This window comes from Balaenoptera borealis (assembly GCF_965194805.1).
Source record: "Balaenoptera borealis genome assembly, chromosome: 9".
Taxonomy (NCBI): domain Eukaryota; kingdom Metazoa; phylum Chordata; class Mammalia; order Artiodactyla; family Balaenopteridae; genus Balaenoptera; species Balaenoptera borealis.
The window spans coordinates 32,445,995-32,462,452 of record NC_138873.1 but is presented as its reverse complement, the minus strand read 5'-3'; the positions used below and the strand labels follow the sequence as shown (position 1 = coordinate 32,462,452).

General features: G+C 40.7%; 1 protein-coding gene across 5 annotated transcripts in view; it reads left to right on the top strand.

Moving 5' to 3' along the window:
- Nucleotides 1-16,458, top strand: part of TMEM200A (transmembrane protein 200A) — a 72,021-nt gene that overhangs the window by 5,952 nt on the left and 49,611 nt on the right. Inside the window, exons 1-3 of one of the 5 annotated variants that reach the window (XM_082406370.1) lie at nt 15,113-15,128; nt 16,114-16,198; nt 16,299-16,454. The exons of 2 other annotated variants lie outside the window; for them this stretch is intronic. The gene's annotated coding sequence lies outside the window, so the exon portion shown is untranslated. Of the gene's footprint in view, nt 1-8,363; nt 9,173-15,066; nt 15,129-16,113; nt 16,199-16,298; nt 16,455-16,458 lie in introns of those variants that run through there. 2 more of the 5 variants (XM_082406371.1, XM_082406372.1) reach the window with 2 other exon arrangements.

Sequence of the window (16,458 nt, the reverse complement as noted above, 5' to 3'; positions counted from 1 at the left end):
CATAGCAACTGGACTGTATCAAAAGGAGGCCTGTGGCCACCACGTGTCCTAGGGGCGAAACCTTTATATGTGTAGCACTGACATTTATTAAAGACCTACCTGGTATGCCAAGTCCCATGTTAAATGCTTTACATTCATTATGTTATTGACATCTCATAAAAGCCCTCTACTGTGAGAAAGCTGAAAGTTAGGGAGGTAAATAAGTTGCTCAAGGTTATGTGGTCATTAAGTGGTAAACCTGGGATTCAAAACCTGGCAGTCTGAAACAAAAACCTGTGCTTAAACTATGCAGCACCACCTCTCAAGGTCAAGGTCAGAATCTAGTATATCAGGCCAAATTGAAGGATGGGCCCCAAATTGGGCCTCCCAGTAGGCAACCAGAGTGCCAGAAGTCCAGGTCAGACAGAGGGGATGGAATAGAGGCTATCAGGGTGAAGGTGTAGAGCATTCGTGCTCAGTGGCAAGCTGGACAAGAGTGCCACAGGAAGAATAGAACAGGCGTAGATTCTTGATTTAGGGGGGTACAGGGAGGAAAGTGAGTGGGGGCAGCATCAGGAAGTTGAATAGGTGGGCAGATCAATAGAACTAGAGCTTGATGGTTAATCTGAGAACAGGAACTCTGCCATCTGCCCTGCTTTAAATATCCTTCATGGTGTAAGTCAATAAGAATACGGCATGGGCAGCTCCTTAGAGGGAGACGGAGTTCTATTAGTTGTCAGGCACTCTTAGGGGAAAAACATTTGTAGAGCATCTGCCATGTGCCTTAGATACATAATCTCACCAAGTCTTCATTAGACTCCTGGGAGGAGATATATTTCGGCTCTTTTTTTTTTTTTTTTTTTTTTTGAGCAAGGTAATGAAGGCTTAGAGAAGTTAAATTACTTGCCTGAGCTCCCGGAGCCAGACTGGAAAATGAAGGAGCTGTCATGGAAACCAAGATATATCTGTATCTCCACCCCATCCTGGATCTTCAGGGAGTCATCCTGGTCCTGGCAGGGCAAGGTCAATTTCAAGTCTGGTCCATAGACGTGGGGAAGTCAACAGGGATGTATGGTTGGGAAGGGAGATCGTGAGTGAACGTTTAGACATGTGAATGTGAGCTGAGAGCAGGTCACCTGAACAGCGTTGTCCAGCAGGACTGTATCAGGCTTTGGCAGAAAACTTAATAACCTGGTAGGTTTTTCCCCCTCAGTGCAGGATTGCTATCATCATGCAGGATAGATACGTCAGCAAGTCAGATGTTCGGAGGGCTTAATTTTAGTCACTGACTTCAGTTGAAGAGAAGGGACCTCTGCCAGCTGCCATGGCCTGAATTTACCTTTATACACAAAGGTACATTTCCCAGAAATATGATAAATAAGAAATAGATACATACATGGAGAGAGTTGGAGAGAGAGGAAGAGCATTAGCACATACTGAATGTAGCAGGTATGTGGAATACACTCCAGCTATAAAGGTCTATACTTGAAGATGCTCTAAATGAAACTATTTGCTGATGAAATATGAGTGATATATCATTCCCCAACAAATGCAAGGTCAAATTGGTCTCTGTGTAAATTTATGACTGGATGTAGATGTTCGCTGTGTGCAGTGAACTGTGTATACATATGATAAGAAGAAGGGGAATGAAAAGGTAAGTGAAAAGAAATATTTGAGACATAGTTTTGAGAATTCATAGCCTATTTGGGGAGGTAAGACAACCATGCATAAACTTTTAAAGCAGCACAGTGGAACAATATGATTTCAGAGTTGGCAGGATCTTTCAGAGAGTAATCAGGATCACAGTGTTAGCCAGTATTATGAAATACAAACTGAATAGTAGCAGATGAACATAAATGTTATGGAAACTAAAAGGAGTGGAACCATCTGAAACCTGGAAGGCTGATCAGGGGAAGCTTCTGGGAGTTCTGATAAGTATGGGCAGAAAGAAGAGACAAGCGTATTCCAGGTAGGATGACTAAACTTCTCAATGAGCCAGAGACCACTGGGAAATGACGTGTAGCTGAACAGGTTGGGTTTGCTACTTGTTACAGTGAGGGAAAAGGTACACCACAGGAAAACATGGGGTGTCGCAGTAAAAGGGTGTTAGAAATGCGTGATTATAGGATTTGGTCTTGTAAGTGATTTGGGAGAGGGTTTAAAGAAGCAGGGCTTTGCTCTGCATTGAAGCAGGGATAATGCTATGAGTTTGTATCTTAGTAAGTCTTATCTAGAAGGAGCAAGACTAAAGAGGCTGACATTATAATTGGCAAAGATGCAGCAAATACTCATTAGCCAGATTAGGAGGATATTGGTCATTTTGGGATAATATTTGTGTTTTTGTTTGTGTTCAGATAGGATTACACAGTGGTCTTGTTCCTGTCCTGATTCATCACGGTCACAGAGTGGCCTCGTCTGGTGTGGATGCACTGTGAAATCATTTCCATCCAACAGGAGAACCCCAGGGCCAGCTCCCAAATGTCAGGTCTACTGTGCTCTTTCATAAACTGGAAATTATATTCCAAAGTGTATCTGATTTCATGCACCAACCGAGATTCCCATTACAATATGATCCTGTTAGTGAATTCTTCTCTTGGAGTTATTGAGGTGATTTTCTTCCTATTTTGTAAAATTTTATTTAATATCATTTATTAAGTTCCCACTGTTTACCAGGTACCCTGTTAGATTCTGGGGAGGTCAGGATGACAAGGATCTCAAGAATCTCATAATCTAATGAGAGAACTGCACGCAAGTCAGTGACTGTGATGCTTTGAAATAAAGCTGGTAGGGATATGAGAATAGGTAAAGAAGAATAGGGGCTCCTGGGATGAAAGTGATGCTGAGAAAGGGTAGGCTCTTTTACAGACAGTGAGCTAATCACAGAGGTGCTGATAGGTTGGCAGCTGCTAAGGTGTGTTTGCAGTTTTGAGAATCAGCATCTTTGGGCTGAAATGCAGTAAGAATCCAAAGATTCTCAGTCCTCTCTCTAAGCTGATCTTGGTATAGAAGAGGCATGCATTTTTGGCTCACTTGGCAAAGCAAATATCAGATCAGCTCAGTGCAAGTATGAGAACATACATGTGCAAGTATTTGTGATACAGTAGACTTAGCATTTCTGAAGGGGTGTTATTATTTCTAATAAAAGCAATACATGCTTCTCATGAAAACTTTGGAAAATACAGTAACTATAAAAAAAATCAGGGAGAAAATCTGTCTATAATCCCATGACCCAAAAGCACCCATAACAGTTTGGCATTTTTCTTCCCCTTTATATTTAATGAAGTTTTTCCATAGTTAATAACATATTACAATGTGCTCTGTTTGCTTAACCTTGTGTCCTAAATATTTTCCAGCTTCTCCGCAAGCGTTATTAGTGTTGTATAATATTTGATTGTATGATTTACCATAATTTATTAACTATTCCCTTAAGATTGGACCGTTAGGCTGTTTCCAAATAACTGGTCTTATAACTGGCATTTTGATGAAATCTTTGTTCATATTTCAGGTTACTTCTTTAAGCAAGATCCATGGAAAGGTAATTCCTGGGTCAAAGAGTGTAAATATTTTAAGACCTTTGGCACTTAATGCCAAACTGATTTTCAGAGTAAGTGAACTTGTGATTGACAATGCAGGGGAATCCCCCCTCACCGTGCCTGCACTAGGGGTTTATTTATTTTTTTCTTAAATGAGAAAAGCTACCATTTCAAAATGAGTAACAGTTATGCCAACTGCTGATTTTGTTCCTTTGTACCAAAACCTCTCTTTTAGAGTGAAGGTTCGTCAAATGTTGTGATGAACCACTCGATTTAAAAAAATTTACTCACAAAGTGGTCCTGAATATTCAGATAGGGACCCATGACAGAGAGAAAATTAGCTTGTGAATGACTTTTTAAAATAATTAATTAATTAATTAATTAATTTATGGCTGTGTTGGGTCTTCATTTCTGTGCGAGGACTTTCTCTAGTTGCGGCAAGCGGAGGCCACTCTTCATCGCGGTGCGCGGGCCTCTCACTATCGCGGCCTCTCTTGTTGCGGAGCACAGGCTCCAGACGCGCAGGCTCAGTAGTTGTGGCTCACGGGCCTAGTTGCTCCGCGGCATGTGGGATCTTCCCAGACCAGGGCTCGAACCCGTGTCCCCTGCATTGGCAGGCAGATTCTCAACCACTGCGCCACCAGGGAAGCCCATGAATGACTTTTTAAAGCCAATGACAGGCAGGCACATCGTGCGAGGGCACACTTCAGACCATAGTGTGGAGAACCTGCGAGTGAAGGTGATGCTGGACAAAGGCCCCACTTTTTGGAGCAAACGCTCTGCCAGCCCCGCCTCTGTAGCTTGGCAGTCAGGCCCTTGCAGTCCTGGAATTGTGGAACATTTGGGACTGTTGCGCTCGTGGTCCCTACACTGTTTGAAGGGGCTGTCACCCAGGGAGCATGGTCTGTTTTGTTCAGGGCTGTGCTCTCAGCAGGCGACCCAGGAGCAGTTAGTGCTGATGGGTAGAACTTGAGGTCGGCTGTGCCCTAAGGTAGGATGTGAACACCTGAGGGATAGCTCCTTCCTGAGGCCCTCTGCCCTCTTAGTCACTGATCCCCCCAAAATGAGCCAAACAAAGATCCTGAATTTGGAAACTTCTGGTTTTACTCCCTCTCCCAAAGGCAAGCCAACCATATCGAAGTGTCCGGTTTTCAGAGTGATAAACCTTGCCTTATTCCACAAGAAGGAGGAACTTGGAGTTTATTCAGACCTCTGTGGGGTGTTTATTGCCCCAAAACATTGCTTGAGACTACAAAGGAACTATTGAACTTTACCATAGCAGTCAATTTGAGGTGGTTTTTGAGTGCCTGTTTCAATGTTTCCACAACTGCTCTTTTGCTGCAGAAATAATTCACAACTACAATAAAAATACTTCTGGTTTTCTTCTAAAAGTTGGAGAATATTATTATAGTGTTATGACTCCATTTTCTTCTGTGGATCTCAGTCAATAATTTTGAGCAAAATTATTTTCATTCATTTGTTCACCAAATCATTATTTACTGAGATTCATTCAGTAGTTGCTGTTGAATTATATTTATGACCCATTTTGTCAAATGTGAGGTGTGCCTTACACCATGATAGTGTAGAAAACCAGGTAGGAAAGTATGGCCTATACATTTATTATTTGCTCTCTGATGAAACATATAAAAGTTCATCATGCATAACGTAGTAAATGCAAGCTCTGTAGGAAGTTCATTCACTAATAATTGATTCAATAAATGTTACGTGCCGGGAGCTGGGGATAGGGTAAAGATCAAAAGAAAGGTTGTGGTGGAGTGTACATCCTAAATAAGGAAGACAAGTCAGTTTCAGGAAGTAGAAAGTCCTATGAGAAAAGGAAGGAACCTGATGTAACAGAGTGCCTGCGGTTCTGTAGATCAGAAAGTCAGGAAAGACCTCTCTGGGTTTGTCATTTGAACTAAGACCAGCCTTGCATATTGGGGAGGGGAGTAGGCTTTATTTTCAGGGCACTGGGAAGCCATTAGAAGGTGTTTCTTCTGGAACATGATGTTTGAGGTCATTTATTAAAAATAGTGGTTGAGGTTTAGAATGCTAAGCAATATTGTGATGATGGTGTTGGAGCTGGGAACAAAAGCAACGTTCGCGTTAAAAACTCCCTGTGTAGTTCTGCTCAAGATGTGCCCTACGTCATTATGTGGCTGAAGGCATCCCATAAATAGTATATCCACCTTCAAAGGGTTTTTAATATGACTACAAATATTCTATATTAATATAAGTATAGTTCTGTCCATAAAATATAAACAGCTTAATCAGTCCACTGTGAAGTTTTTATGTAAAGCTTATATTTTTTTAACTGTGCCTAGCATAGTGACTTGTGTACTGTATGTATTCAGTAAATGTTTGCTGAATTAATTATATTGAATCTTCTATACTGTCAGTAAAATATCACCCTACGATATAAAATCACATTTAAGACAGTATTTTTATGAAAAGACCAAATCATTTCTTAGAAAAAAATTTAGATAAAATTTAGACAAAATGTTAACTGTACTCTGAATATTAATAATAATTTTCAATTATAGTCAAAATTAAAAATTGAAATATTGAAAATAAAAATCTAATACCCAGCTATAATTATCTTCTTTATATGCAGTATAGGTGGAAGTCTCTGGAAAGTCCACATGTTAGATAAAGCTTTCATTAGCATCAGTTGGTTTTATCACACTCTATTTAACACATGTGGAAATTCCTTATTTATTTTATGAGTCTCCCAATCGTTGAATCAACCTCTATTCAGAACTCTTCTGCCAACACCAGTGTAGTGGAATATAGATGATAATAGCATATAATTAGTGATGCTTGTTAAGCTCATTGTTTTCCGGGAGACCGGGTTCAGAATATACTTATTGAGTCATCAGACATTTATGGAGAGTGGGCCAAGTGCCATCCACTGTGGTCAGTTCTGGAAGTTAACAGGCTTCTCGCGAGGAACTCACAGTGCAGAGAGCAATCTGGTACATACTTGGAGCAAGGGTGAGAGTTTTGAAAGATGATCTTTGGGTCTCCCTGAGTCTAAGCTTGGGGAAAGGAGATGGTAGTGAGTGAAACTGTGCATTATTTCACAGAAGCCTTCAATGTGGAATTTGGTTAAGTTTTTTTTTTTTAAAAGACAGATTACAAAAAGAAGACAAAGATAAAAAAAGGCAGCACGTGCCATCCATCTTTCGGTAACAAGGCCACCTGCGTCCCGATTCTCATTTCTACTGATATGACCTTGGGGGTTCCCCAGCTGCCAGTGACTCAGTGTTCATTTGGCAGGAGACCCAGGGACTGGCAACATCCCCCTGCCTCCCCCAATACACAACCCCATGAACCCTGCCCCCTTGGCTCACCAGCCTTGGGGTCTAGGGACCTAAGCTCCCCCTCCACGTCCTCATGGGCACCACTCCTCCAGACCTTCATATACTCCTGCAGCTTTAGATCTGCTGTCTTCTCGGTTGCTAATAGAGCATCACTTATTCATTGCTTTATTCATTCACTCGTTCAATAAATATTTTCTGAGTACCTACTAATTTAGGCACTGGATATATAACAGGAAACAAAATGAAGTTCCTCAGGAGACAGACAATACATGTATACTTTCTTGTGACAAGTAATATGAAGAATGAAGCACAGCTCAGGGACAGAGAGCGCTGGGACAGGGGTAGTGTGGCCTAGTCACGGAAAGCCCCTGTGATCAGGTCTGATGTTTGAGCAGAGACCTGAATGAAAGGGAGGGAAGGACTCATTAGAAGGTCTGGGGGAGAGGAGAGTGCCAGGCAGAGAGCAGGAAGTGCAAAGGCCGGAGGAGGCAGCAGGAGAGGTGGGAGTTGGCTTGGAATGTTTGAATAGCAAAGAGGCCAGTGTGATGAAAACAGAGCAGGGGCTTACAGAGGGCCTTGGGGCCACGAGGGAACTTTGGACTTTACTCTGGGTAGAATAAGAGGCATCTGCCAGGATCCTAACCTATAGTGGGGGCTTTGCTGGGCCCAGTCCTCGTGGTCCTTAACTAGTCTCAGAAGGGAATATGCAGCAAGTGGGGGCCTAGGTGTTCTGCCTCATCACCTGTAGGCCCTACCTGATGGGCCTGAACTCCAGTTCAGGATTCTCAGCAGTGATGTGATCCAATGAAAGTGACACTGATAAAGACTTTGAAGCAAGAATAGCCCAGAGAATTCCAAAGGAGATGTTTTACTTTGGGTGTGAGCAAAATTTTGCTGTGGATTGGAAACTGTGCATTCACCGATCAGAGTGTGAGAGCCATGAGGGGACTTTTTCATACAATAGTAAGAAATCTGAAGTCTGGAGAAGCAGTCCGCTTTTGCTAAAGTTCACTTACTAAGTATTAGATGCAGATACAGGCTTAAAATCCAGGCCTTTCTCCTCCTGATCTTGGCTCTTGAAGAATGGGGTGACATACGTGGGTTAAGGGAGAGAAACATTGTGAAATTTGGCCGGAGATTAGCTACCTAATAAGAACCAGGACTGTCAGGGTTAATGACTTGGAGCATGCCCAGAAGACCTCCTTAAATATCAGCATTCATTTGGTCGAGAGATGCTCATGGAGCAACTGCTGTGTTCTGCTTACTGACTGCGTGTGGTGCGGGGGGAGCAGCGAGCTGTGTTCACAGGGTGCACATGGAGCTGATGCTCTAGTAACAGGGGCAAAAAATTACGTCGTAAATAATAAGTGTGGGACTTCCCTGGTGGCGCAGTGGTTAAGAATCTGCCTGCCAATGCAGGGGACATGGGTTCAAGCCCTGGTCCGGGAAGATCCCACATGCCGTGGAGCAACTAAGCACGTGTGCCACAACTACTGAGCCTGTGCTCTAGAGCCCACGAGCCACAACTACTGAGCCCGCGTGCCACAACTACTGAAGCCTGTGTGCCTTGAGCCCATGCTCCACAACAAGAGAAGCCACTGCAATTAGAAGCCCACGCACTGCCACGAAGAGTAGCCCCTGCTCGCCTCAACTAGAGAAACCCCGCACGCAGCAACGAAGACCCAACACAGCCAAAAATAAATAAATAAAATAAATTTATATTAAAAAAATGTAAGTGTGATTCGTGGCATGGAGACACACAGGTTGCTAGGAGAGAGGGTTGTGAGTCAGAGGGTCAATGAAGGCTCCCCTGAGAAATATCTTGTAAGATGGGACCAGAGACGAGAGGAGCTTGTCTGGAGAAGATGCTTGCCAGAAAGGAAAACCCAAGCAAGGAGGTTGAGGAAGGAAGGAGTTGGATTGCTTTTGAAGGACAGAACGTAAGCCCTGTTATTGGTCAAAGTGAGCAGGAGAGAGACGGTGGAAGGAAAAGCTGTAAGCTGGGCCAGCCATTATGCAGTGCCCTGAGGGAGATGGTAAGGGTTTGATACTTAATCCAAAGAGCAGGCTTTGAAAAAAAGAGGAATGACATGAACTGATTTGCATTTAGGTATCACGCCAGGAGTTTCCTGGTGAAGGAGTTGCAAGAAGCAAGAATGCATAAAGGAAGAGATAACAGGGCCTTCGATAGGTGGCAGTGATGTTCGAGAGAACTGGACAAAGTAAAGACAGGTTTTGAAGGCAGAACCAGCAGACATTGGTAACTGAGAGCATGTGGGAAAATGTGGGCCAAGATCCTCCAAGATTTTTGCATGGATGGTGGTAGTATTCATACAGGTGAGGAAGACTTTTCCTAAGTTCCGTTCATGAGTTCAGTTTTGGACATGTTACATTTGAGTTGCAGGTGAGATATCCCAGGGGAAAGGGCAAGTAGGCTTTTGGACAGATGGGTGTGGAGCTCAGATGATAAATTTAGAATGGAGACATAAATTTGAGAGTCCTTAGCTTGTAGTTGGTAATAAAGTCATGGAGAGAATAGAGACCAAAGAAGGTGACTTAGGAGCATGCTTTGGGGATTTCCACATTTAAGGGTGGTTAGAGAAACATACAGAGAAGTAGCAACCCTGGAGGTAGGAGAAAAGCCAAGGGTGTGATGTCATTCATGAAAAGTACGTGGTATTAGCAAGAAAGCTTTGTTTGCCTGCTCCTTACTGAGCCCTTTCTGAAGATTTAGGTTCAATTTCTTTCTCTGATTAAACTTACAAGTGCAACGGTGATGTAGTTTAACCTATAAACTTTTGGGTGAAATGGGATTAGAAATTGCTGAAAATCTTTTTTTGAATTTCATGTCATAGTTGTTGATGCTAAATTAGAACAGAATAAATGCACGAATCATACCTTCACAAAAAAATCATGATAGAATAGCATATCTGAAGGTCATTTTCATTATCATGCTGGTTACTCATCTATTCCTACTATCAGTTCCACTGCTGCCTTCCAATTTGGTAGGTCTTTGAAATTTTTAAAGCATTTGCATATACACTTATTATTTAAAATTTTTTAAAAAATTTTTAATTTATTTTTTAAATTTTATTTATTTTTTAAAAGATTTATTTATTATTTATTTATTTTATTTATTTTTGGCTGCATTGGGTCTTAGTTGCAGCATGCGGAAACTTCGTTGTGGCATGTAGGATCTTTCACCATAGCACGCAGGTTTCTCTCTAGTTGCGGCGTGCGGGCTTCTCTCTAGTTGTGGTGCACGGGTTTTTCTCTTCTCTGGTTGTGGCACGTAGGCTCCAGGGCGCGTGGGCTTTGTAGTTGTGGCGTGTGGGTTCCAGAGCACGTGGGCTCTGTAGTTTGCAACAAGCAGGCTCTCTAGTTGAGGTGCGTGATCTCAGTAGTTGTGGCACACGGGCTTAGTTGCCCCGCAGCATGTGGGATCTTAGTTCCCTGACCAGGGATCAAATCCACATCCCCTGTATTGTAAGGTGGATTCTTTACTACTGGACTATCAGGGAAGTCCCCATATATACTTTTTAAAAATTGAGACATAATTGATGTATAATATATTAGTTTCAGGTATACAACATAATGATTTAATATATGTATGTATTGTGAAATGCTTACCACAATAAGTCTACTTAAATTAACATCCATCAAATTAACGCATAGTTACAAATTTTTTTTCTTGTGATGAGAATTTTTGAGATCTACTCTCAGCTACTTTCAAATATACAATACAGTATTATTAACTATAGTCACCATGTTGTACATTACATTCCCCAGGACTTATTTATTTTATAACTTTATTTTAAAGCATTACTAGGTCATATGTTATCTATGTGACAGGCATTTTAAAGCTGTTTTTTCTCTTCCAGGACACTATAAGGAAAGTATATAATTTAAAAGAGAGTTGCTTGGATAGCTAGCAAAAGACTCAGAGGATTACCCTGGCTCTTATTACAATCGCATTTTAGCTCATTAAAATTGAAGAGAAAAGAGACCTGTTATTTGAGGTTGCCTTTAGCCTCCCCACTTGGGAGCTTAGCTTAGCCCATTCTGTGTGTGACAGTGGACCCTGAGGGAGCATCACATCCTTGTTCTTGTATTTTCCTACAGGAAAAGACACAGTGGAAAGTCACCAGTAGTACGTGAAACTAATGTGCAAAAATAAAAATCATCCTTGTGTGCGCATTGTCACGTTAGAGGGGACTAACTACATTTACATTTTCTCTAATCTTCTAATGTAGTCTTTTCATTTTTTAATATTTTTCTTCATATTAAAAGATTATTTAAGATTCAGGAATAACCTTATTTATAGTATGAAGTTATCAAAGCACTTAATAGTGCTATTATGTCCATAGTACTTTCTTAAGTTATGATTGACAAGTATATAATAAAAAAACTCTCCTGGACTTTGAGTCCTTTGGGAGTTTGCACCTTGCTGCCCAGGGTCCCCTGTGTCAATGAGAATCCTCCAGACCTCCTTTGGCACCTTTCTTTTGTTATTTGAATGCTTAGAAGGTGAGCTTACCACTGGTTTTATCCATAAGTTTTATCCACTGGCATAAGTGTCCATCAGTTACATAAGACCTTCACAGCGATGTGTCCTAAGAAGTAGTGCCAGATACTGCTGGCTATATTTGATGATCCGTCTTCTTGCTTGCTCCCAACCAAAAAACAATTTTTTTTTTTTTCCAAATGTGTGCCTCTGTGTGAACCATTTCTGAAGATAACCTTTGAGGAGAGAAGTGGGGCCGTTTTCCGGTTCAGAGAGGACTTTTTATAACTAGTCATGGAAGTTGACTTCCCGGTGGATAACTATGTCTGGTGCAGAAGATGAATGAGAAATAACTGTCAGCCCTGGATTACTGTGCTGGGGACTCCAGTAACTTCCCTGCAAGTGCAGTTCTTTTAGAATGTCAGCCATCTTTCTGTACAACTGCAGTACATTGAGTGACGGTCCCTAAGCTGCCTTGTGCTATGTCAGGCACGCGTTATAGCATGATATTATTCCTGCAGAGTGGGAGAAAGACTTTTTTTTTTTTTTTTCTGTCGAGGTGCACATATAAAAAGCAGTTTGTGGAAAGAGGCAGAGTGCCATTTTAAAATTTAAGTGTAGGCACCAGAAAGGTTTATATGGGTCTTATCCTTTAGCTCTATAGTTTAGCCAATGAGATTTGAGGAATTGCTAATTAAAGGTTAACTTTTGAAAGGCTGGTTCCCGGACCTGCTGGACCATCTCTGAGTGGGATCTCATCTCTTACCTGCATTTTCTCTTCCATTCATTCCAGAATCCCTGTCACCTGGCTGTCTAGCTGAAGTGGCTCCCCTTCAAAGATACTTTTTAAATATAGAGTCAACTTTTGATTATCTGGGCTATTTATGATTTAAGTGAGATTTTGTTTGGAAAAAAAAGAGTCCCATTGCCAGGGATAATTTGAAAATCACTGGAGAATTCGAGCTTTACACCCTAAAAGCTATGTGATCTTGGTCAAGTTACTTAACCTCTCTGAGCCTTAGTTCACTCTTCCTAGCGTGGGACAGCATGACTTCCTTGGAAGCATGGTTGGGTTATAAAAGGTCATGTAAGTAAAGGGTCTGGCACAGCGTGAGGCACGAAGTGGAAACAGTATGAAGCAGCAAGTCTGGGCGTCCTGTCATTCCAGAACATAGCCAGAGGAGGAGTGTTCAATGACAGTAGATAATCTAGTCCTTTTCTTGGCCTTTTTCTCCACTGGCTCCCACCACCATGCCTTTGTTTTGCGCACACAGTCTGTGGGATAAAACTGTTATCTCTGCCTGTTACCTAAGATGAAATCCTTTCTCCTGGGAGAGTTGGTTGCACTTTCCTGCACCTCTGAGATGCTTTGCTCATGCCAGCAGTTAAGCCTGATCCACAAAGAGTGACTTCTCTACCTTCTGTCTCTGTTCTAGACTGAAGTGTATAAGTAGTAAAAGTGGACCTAATGCCTCCTTCAGGACAACAAAAAGAATTGAATGGAGAGTGGAAGGGGAATTATTTTTTTCCATTGGTGGTGGTACCACCAGGAATGTTACCAAAAAATAGAACCACTTCAGCTTTTTGGAGACCAGTGGACAGGGGTCTCAAGAAAGGCAGCAGCCCCACGAGCAGTAGGGGTATGGGATGAAGAGATACAAACTAACTGCTATGCGTAACATAGATAAGCAACCAGGATATACTGTATAGCACTGGGAGTTATAGCCATTATCTTGTAATGAAACTAATTTTGAAACTAATATAATATTGTAAATCAGCTATACTTCAATAAAAAAACAAAAGAAGTACCTCCTCCCCACCCCCAGAAAGGTTCTTTCTCTGTCTTCTTGGGGCAGGGGCAAGGTAGATGCACCAAGCAGCCAAGTTTCTGCTCCTAAGTCTGCTAAGTTCCTGCTATTAAGTTTCTTCTGTGACCAGGCTCCTCTAGACACCTGCTCTGGCCCCCTAGGGACTCCATACCGGAAGCAAACCCTCTTACCTGATGAATGGTGTGAGCTCCTTATGGCCAGTTGTGGTGTTCTATTAAGTTTAAGACTCCTCTCTAATTTTTGAATTGTCAAATTCAGTTGAATTAAAACAGCAGCTCTGAGGGGTTTATGAACCCCTGTAGTAGCATCCGGTGGGATAGTGTCACCTTGGTTGACGGGCAGGTCTTATCAAGCCAAAGGTATTAACTAGTTCAGAGGAAGAGCTACCCTAGACTTAGTAGCTTTCTTCTCTTTTTTGAAAAAAAGAGTCTCATTGCCAGGGATAATTTGAAAATCACTGGAGAATTTGAGCTTTACACCCTAAAAGCTATGTGATCTCGGTCAGGTTACTTAACCGCTCTGAGCCTTAGTTCACTCTCCCTAGCGTGGGACAGCATGACTTCCTTGGAAGCATGGTCGGGTTATAAAAGGTCATGTAAGTAAAGGGTCTGGCACAGTGTGAGGCACGAAGTGGAAACAGTATAAGACAGCAAGTCTGGGCGTCCTGGCATTCCAAAACATAGCCAGATGGGGAGTGTTAAATGACAACAGAAAATCCAGTCCTTTTCTTGGCCTTTTTCATTTTGATGTTTTGAAACATCCATGAAGGTATCTTAATAAAACTGAAAGTTGAACACTTGAATGCCTGACAGTGACAAATAATCAGCTTCCCAAACATAGTTCATAACTCAGCTGTGTATCTAGATACTACTTTCCGGTCTCTCTGAAAATACTGATCAATAAAGTATGAGCTGTCAGGCTCAAAACCCAATAAGTGTCTTCAGTTTCAATTTTTAATGTTTTAGTAAATCACATTTGGTTGGCATAGAGATAAAAATGAATATCAGAAAGTGGTGAATACTGTCTTCATTATGAGTACAGAGGATTATCATTCTCTTTTAAAAATTTTCTGAATAATTCTGACAAATATTAAAACTTTGAGGGCCAGTGGACCCAAAGAATTTTACAGGAATAATATATTCAAATGATATGAAAAGAGAAGAAATCATTTCTTAAGTACTTTCTCAACATTGTAAGTTGTTTTTATAGTTACTTTATAAAAAGTAAATTTATTCTTTATGAATTTATTTTAGTTTATTATAAACATTTGTCATGGTACTGAAGTTTTGATAAACATACCTTTCTAAAGGCTGCAATGTGGTCTGCTACCAACGTTTTTAAATTATAGTTTTTAATTAATTAAAAAGGAAATATTGATTCTTGTGATATTTAAAACTTTCCTTTGCAATTTCTTTGCAATCTTGGGAAAGAAAAGCATGTTTTTCAGATGTATCATTGGATATTTTGGAATTTTTTTAATGAAGCTTAACATTTAAAGTGAAGATCAGATCACACTTGTTAACTTGTCAAGGGGCAGATAACGATCCCTGAAAGTTTTCTGAAGGAATTTTTTTCTCTTAGAAGCTTCACGGTGTCAGACACTTTGGGATTATTTTTGCTTTTCTTCTAATATTACAACAGTTAATATTTGGAGTACATTTATTATCTTTTCGTAAAAGGATTTATCTTTATTAGCATCTCATCCAGTGGTAGAGAGAAACACAGCAAGATTGTCAGGTTTAATACAATCTTTTGGATATAAATATGGAAGAAAGTAGTCAGAAAAAAGTCTTTATCTAGAAAGGGGATTTTCTTTGTTAACATTTTGCTCCATGCATGCATTTTGGGGGAATTATCAGTTATGAAGGCCACATGATAAAACTTTTAATTTCTTATAGCCTGAAGCTACTGCAAGGTCTGATGGGGACCAGGGCTCCTTACTGGTACTCTGTGCCTGGAGGTGAGTGAGTGACAGTGTGGGATGACATCAGGGCCCTGGAGGACGTTGTCGCCTAGAAGGTGGCTTTTTACGATTATTTTTATTATCTGTTTATTCTTTCAGGGATCTAACAGAGTTCCTTTAAATTCCTAACAGTTTATTGTCAGGGATTTGGCAGGCCATTTCTTTTGTTAACCTGATTATATAAAGCAGTTGTCTTATGTTGCCAAATCAAAGCTTCTCCAGTAAATACTTTTAATGCACAATAAAGATAGGCCGCTACTCTGGTGAAACACTCACTGTAAAAAAGTTTGCAGACCATTTTGTTGAGGAGGCTCTTTAGCAGGATTGCGCCTCATTCCTCCAGGTCTTTGCTCTCCACCCAAATCCCCAAAAGAAAATGCCCTTAATTAGAAGCTCATTGTCGAAAAGAAAAATTAATCTCTCTGCACTTCTGTAATTTTAAAACTACATTATGTTCTGCTTGGAATGAAAAGAGGTCTGTAACCTTGCAACCACTGATCTTGCCTGTCATTTTCCTTTTTGAAAACCTTTTCTAAGAGTCTGAGCCTCAACTAACTCCTAACGCTATATAATCTCACATTATTATAAATAAACCATAAGAAGAATTTTCAGCTGAGTTTTTTGGGGTGACGTTTTGCCCTTTGGTCATGCTTTGAAATGCAAAATGAACAGTTGAGAATATTATCCTTCAGTTGAGAAAGAAACTCCTGTTTTTCTGAAATCATATTGATATTCTAAGGAAAATTGTTAATATATTTGCGAGCAAAGGGCTCTTACATTTACATTATCTAGAATTTTCCTGTATTCTTTATTTCACTCATGTGTATGTATCTGGGTTTATACAGCAACTGTATAGTCGTTGGGAAAAATATAAAGTATGGAAAAGTATCTCACCCTTTTAGGGCAGAAAAGAAACCATAGGTCTTTAAAAGCTACTCTAGGTCATTGGCATTGAAACACTTTTTCTCCCACCTCCCCACAGCCAAAAAAAAAAAAAAAAACAAAAACCCAAAAAGAAGAAGAAGAAAGAAAGAAAAAAGAAACTAGTAAAAATGTAATCTCAGCAGGTATGACCTTGGAACATTTTATAGTAAATTTGCTTTGCAAATTTTGCTTTGTTATTTTAAAACTTGTGCTCAAAAGTCAGTATTCCTTTTTCTTCCACAGCGGCAGTTGAAAGCCAGATCCTTTTATAGATTTCCCCGCAGGACTCCCAGGCACTCCCTCACTGAGAACCTATTTCTAAATCGGAAACCTTTCAGCTGTGTTGAAGGCAGTCTCACATCATGGCTCATTCATCAATAATCCTCTGATGCTATTAAAGTGA